This window comes from Halyomorpha halys, unplaced genomic scaffold (assembly GCF_000696795.3).
Source record: "Halyomorpha halys isolate HHAL.00 unplaced genomic scaffold, Hhal_1.1 Scaffold662.1, whole genome shotgun sequence".
Lineage (NCBI taxonomy): Eukaryota > Metazoa > Arthropoda > Insecta > Hemiptera > Pentatomidae > Halyomorpha > Halyomorpha halys.
Window position 1 is genome coordinate 64144 of NW_027111704.1, and position 5894 is coordinate 70037.

Below are 5894 nucleotides of genomic sequence, written 5' to 3' on the forward strand. Positions count from 1 at the left end.
CTTTAATTAGTGGTAGTAGATGCAGTGTCTAATTATATAGAAGTTGAAAAGTTGACAAAATTTCGGAGTGCAGTTGTGATAGACAGAATTAAATCAATATTTGCTAGACTTAAAATTCCTACATTTTTTTTTTATTGAGATGGCGCACTTTATTTTGATTCAGTTATGTTTAAGAAATTTTCTTTTGAATGAGGATTTACTCACTTCAAGTCTATCCCCCACTATCCTAAATCTAATGGCTTAGCAGAAAGGGGGTGACATAAGTTAAAATATTTGATTATGGCGATGATCCAAAATTAGGTCGACTAAACCATCATGCTACCCCTGGAGGGGCCATTCACTCCCCTGCTACAATGCTTATGGGTCCAAAAATAAGGACTAATATTCCTTGCTCATTCAACATGTTAGTCTAAAAAAATACTTTAAATAAGGATAGAGAAAAAATAGTAGGAAATTAAAATGTAAAAAAAATGATGATCTTTCGATTAGGAAGAACCCCAACTTAATTCCTGGTCAAAGGGTTATGTTTAAAAATAAACAATAAATAATAATTTAAAATATCGAAACAACATTATCAGTACTTATTGATATCCATGTTATCAGCAATAACAAACATACTTAAAGTATGATAAATGCTAAGTGTTCAGTTCTGTGTCTGACACTTCCCTCTCTCCATCACTCTCGGTGCATTTTCAACTAGTCTTAAATTTTTGTTAGAAACGTAAGTGCAATATTCTATTTTGATAAGATAGATTTAATATTTGATCAGGTAGCATACTGACAATGGAGGACAACCGAAGTGGGATAGCCTTTAATACATAACATGATAAAATGTTAAACATGTTTTGGAAGGTTCTTCCATCATTTAAAAAAACAATGCAACAAAACTTATAAGGACTTAATCTTAACTTAAATGCCCTAGCATAACCTGAATTTACATTATTATAAAAAAGAGGAATATAAAATATTAAAAATAACATAAAGTTTAGTTCGAACCCCACGTAGTCCTTGGGTGTACTCCTGGCAGAACATAAGGTTGTCCGATATCTCCTTTTCCGTCAGCGTTTAACCTTACCCAGAAGTATTGGTACAAGAGACCAAAAGGAGAAAAATGGCAGTATTTCACCCCAATTTATGATTAGTTAATTGAAAACTATGTATAATTACTAGTCAAAATTGATGAGTCTGCCAAGTATAGGTAGGGGGAATAAAAAATGACGGCTGTTTTAAAACGTTAAAAATAATTAATTTTTTATTCGAGGTTCTATATCTTTACAACTACCAATAACAATAGAGCATCATTTAAACTAGAGTAAATGTTCTAAAATGTAAGCCCTAATAGAGCTATTTACGTTCAATAGTTCTCAAGTTATAGTTTTTTAAAAAGCAACATTTTATAAAAATGTTGTATGGAATGTACTGAAAGATCAGTAGTTAGTGAATTTATTTTGAAAAGTCTATATCTCAAAAATCATTTGACGTACAGATGTCTTTTAGCACTCAAATTAAAGCTAGTTTAATGAGCTATAAAGTAGTTTATGATTTTTATTTTCGTAGGAGTAGTAGTTTTCATGAAATGTGCGAAAATAAATTGATTAATAGCTGTCCGGACAAATTTTCATTTGCCAAATTCATATTCACATGGGAATATCATAAAAACTACTACCCCTACGAAGATAAGTGTCATAAACTACATTATAGTAAAATAAATTTCCTTTAATTTGAGTCTTGGCAGACATATGTGCGTCTTATGGGTCTAGAGATATATCTTTTCAAATATCATTTTATACGAATGACTAGAAATTAACATTTTGTCTGTTTATTTTGTCAAATATCATTAAAATTACTACTCCTACAAAGATATAAGTTATAAAATATTTTATAGTAAATTTAACTGGATCTGTACGTCCAATAGATTCTGAAATAAAGTTTTTCATAAATCAAACTTATTGTCCGAACAACTATGAATCAATTTGTTTTAGCGAATATTATGAAAACTACTCTTCCTACGAGGTAAAGATCAGAAACTACCTTATAGTTCATTAAACTGGCTTTAATTTGAGAGCTAATACACATTTGTACGTCAAATGGTTATTGAGATATAGATTTCTCAAAATAGATTCACTAACAACTGATATTTCACTGTTTTCAGTTTGGTGACATGTTTGTAATTATTTTTGTCTTCATGAAGTTCAACGATAATCAGTGATAGATGGCACTTCTGTACATGAGCCGATTCAGCATGTTCACTATTTCTTCTTCTTTTCTTGAGTCATAGCACATCATCTGCGTATGTAGGTGTGCTTAGTTTTACACCGTTGAAATTGATTCCATATTTATCTCAATCCATCTCCTTTAGAATAGGTTCCAATATTATATTGTAACTAATTAACAAAACTAAATATAAATAGATAAAATACAGATCAGAAGTAACGGATCCAGATCTAACTTTACTAAATTGCTCTTTAATTTTAGGTGAAGAACCTCCATTTCCCCCCTACTGCCATGCTCTTCCTTGATGCTACAATTTACTAACGTGCGAAGGACACCCTACTCAAATCTCTTCCTCCTTCATTCACTCCATCCCCTAGAGTTTCTGTGCTCTCCCGTCACCTCTCTTTTCCTTACAACTCTCCAACAGACTGCTCGATTTTCTTTGATTCCTTCTTTTTTTTACTCTCTGAATGTTGACTTCCATCAGTTCACCCTGGTTTGCTTCTATACAGGTAGGGGCATTGCTAGCAAATAATAACAGGGCAGATTATATGAATTTTAGAGGTGGAGTTATTTTTTAGGCCTGTGATAGATACAATGTTGGAGCATTGGCTGAATTTGTTTTAGGGGTATTGAAGTAAATGGGTTAAATAAAAACTAGCAGAGTCGATAAAATTTGAATATAATTATGAAAAGGCTCATTACATATGAACACATAACAAAACGCCATGAGGGCAAGAGCGTGGTTAAACTACTTGGTCCGTAGCGGGAAGGTAGGTTACAATTAGCAGTATTGCCAGTGTCAACCGCACAAATCTTTCAATGAATATAATTTATATTGTATTCATCAATTTGATAGATAAACACAATAAAACAATTTATCTCAACACTCCCCCTCATTGAAAAGATTTTGAATTAAGTATCTTAGTTTAGTCCAACCCTTTCCAATAGTGTTTTCAGTCGTGGTCCATGAAGAGGCTTCGTTAGGAAATCCGCCAGTTGGTCCTGGGTTGCGATTGACTTGATTTCAAGTTGTCCGTCTTGCAAGACTTCTCGCACGAAGAAGTGTCGAATACGAATGTGCTTCGTACGACGGTGAAACTCGGGATTCTTTGCAAGCTTGATCGCGGCCTCGTTGTCCACAAATAGGGTAGGAATGGAACACGCTACACTGGTCTGTCTTTGGCTTGTCCATGACACAGGTCCTCCAGAATATATAACAATGACCCCGGTGGTTGATCAGTGGTGATATCCACCCAAATCTGCGTCACTGTATGCTAAAATTTTATTAATAGAATTAAAATTATACCTTATTACTTTGTCTTGTGTCCCCTTCAGATAGCGGAAGATCCTTTTTACCTTCATTACATCCCCTCCCGTTGGCTTCTCAAGACATCTTGATACGACACTAACGGCATATGCTATGTCAGGCCTAGAAGAGGTCGCAAGATACATTAAGGCACCTACAGCCTCCCTGTAAGGGTAATTTGTTGTCTCATTCTTGAAATTGTTATAGTCTCGATTATCCAAAATCGGAGTGGACACTTCCTTGCAATCAATCATCCCAAATTTGTTCAGAATTTTCTTAGTGTATGATTTTTGGTGGTCCATACAGACTTTTATTTAGTTTACAGACCTTCTTAGAGCCATCATTAAAGCCTTTTGGTTGTTGCATATAAATGATTTCCTTCTCATCAAGTGTGCCATACAGGAATGCAGTAGGCACGTCGAATTGAGCCAGATTCATCCTTTTATGAGCTGCAACGCTTAATATAGTCCTAACGCTTAATATAGTCCTAATGGAACTCATACGAGCTACAGGACTAAAAGTTTCATTGAAATAAATTCCCTTTTCCTGATTAAATCCCTTCATTACGAGTCTAGCTTTGAACTTTTCAATGTTTCCTTCAGGGTTTCGCTTGATCTTGTAAATCCATCTGCAAGGCAAAACTTTTGTGTCCTTCGGAGGATTCACCAACGTCCATGTTTTGTTGGAATTATGTGCTGTCATTTCGGTTTCTATAGCCTTCAGCCAATTTTGATGATCTTCAGACTTAACCGCTTCTTCATAAGTTTCTTGATCAACCATAATTAAGGTGGTGACAAAATCATTGAACCGCTGAGGTGGTCGGATTTTGCTCCGATCTCTAAGTCCAAGATTCGGTTATTCCTTTTCTTCTTCTGAACTAAAATAGTCTCCATCTGGGAGAATGACATCTTCTTCTTCACTCTCTGATTGTCTTCCTCTTCGGTAGACTTCTCTTCTTTCTTGCTTTCATCATCTTCTTTTCTTCTTGAAGACGAATTGTCATTGACGGAATTAGTGGCTTTTCATTGAACGTTACATGTCTTGATCTTATGATTGTTTTTCCTCCGGTCCATAATCGATAGCCTCCAGAGTCGTAACCGACTAATGTTCCTTTTGTTGCCTTTTTGTCCATATTTTTCCTGAACTGCTTAGGAATGTGAACATAACATTCACAACCAATAATTTTTAAATGTCTTATAATAGGTTTCTTCCCTGACCATAATTCAAAAGAAGACTTTCCAGGAACGCCAGACTTAGAAGTTCTGTTTAAAATATAAACAACAGAATTAATTAATTCAGCCCATAGTGATTGTGGTGTATTTCCGTGGGAATGTAGGATAGCCCTGGCTGCCTCTATAACTGTACGGTTATCCCGCTCAATAAAACCGTTAATTTCGCTGGAGTAGGGCATAATTAACAAGTGTTCAACACTGTTATTTTTCAGAACCTCCTTCAGTTTGTGACAATCAAATTCTCCTCCATTGTCACTTTGGAGCGCTTTGACAGTGTGTCCAGCTTTTTGGCACTCTTTAAGAAAAATTAAAAATTTATCAAAAACATCAGATTTCTCTTTTAGGAAGAAAATATGTCGGAATCGGGCAAAATCATCTTTGAAGAGATCATAGTATTTGTACCCAGAAAAAGATTTTTCGAAAGGTCCACACACGTCAGCATGTATGACCTCTCCTGGTACCGTTGCCCTTTTTCGAGTTCCATGTTTTAATTTATGGGCCTTACCATAGACACATCCTTCACAAATGCTAGGATCAGTTTTTAATTCAATACTTAATTCTGTCTTGATCACTTCTTTTGTATGTCTCTTATCTTGATGTGCAAGTCTTTCGTGATAGAGTTGCATGAGCCCCTCGTGATCACTAGCTACATTATTAGTCGAGAGTAAGGAATTATGTAAATTAAGTTTATACAAACCGTCATTAATGTTCCGTTGTCCAGTCATAACGACTTCATTCATGACAATAAATTTGCATGTTCCTGCTGTTGAAATAAATTTACTCTGAGGACATCTATCGTGGGCTGCCAAAACTGAATTTATATAGTCACTTTCAGCTTGAAAAATGTGAGAAACAAAGAGAGTAAGGGTGTTACTCTGTGTTGCTTCAGGCTTCGGTGGACGCCCATCTCATTTCCATTTTATACAATTCTTTATTAAGTGACCCTCTTTTTTACAATAATGGCAAATAAATTTCTTTTTAGGAACTGTTGTTGTTGTTGTTGATTTTTTGCTTAAAGGCGTAAAACCCTCTGGTCATCAACCCCTATGGGATGATAAAAGTAAAAAAAAAAATAGAATAAAATAAAATCAATAAATAAAAAATAAAAAAAATAGAGAATTAAAAATAAATAAATAAAA

General features: G+C 34.6%; 1 protein-coding gene across 1 annotated transcript in view; it reads left to right on the top strand.

Annotated features, from left to right (window-relative positions):
• The first annotated feature begins 633 nt into the window (after positions 1-633).
• LOC136796308 (uncharacterized) overlaps positions 634-5894 on the top strand; it is a 14121-nt gene continuing 8860 nt past the window's right edge. The window contains exon 1 of the mRNA XM_067049726.1: positions 634-721. The gene's annotated coding sequence lies outside the window, so the exon portion shown is untranslated. The remainder of the gene's footprint in view (positions 722-5894) is intronic.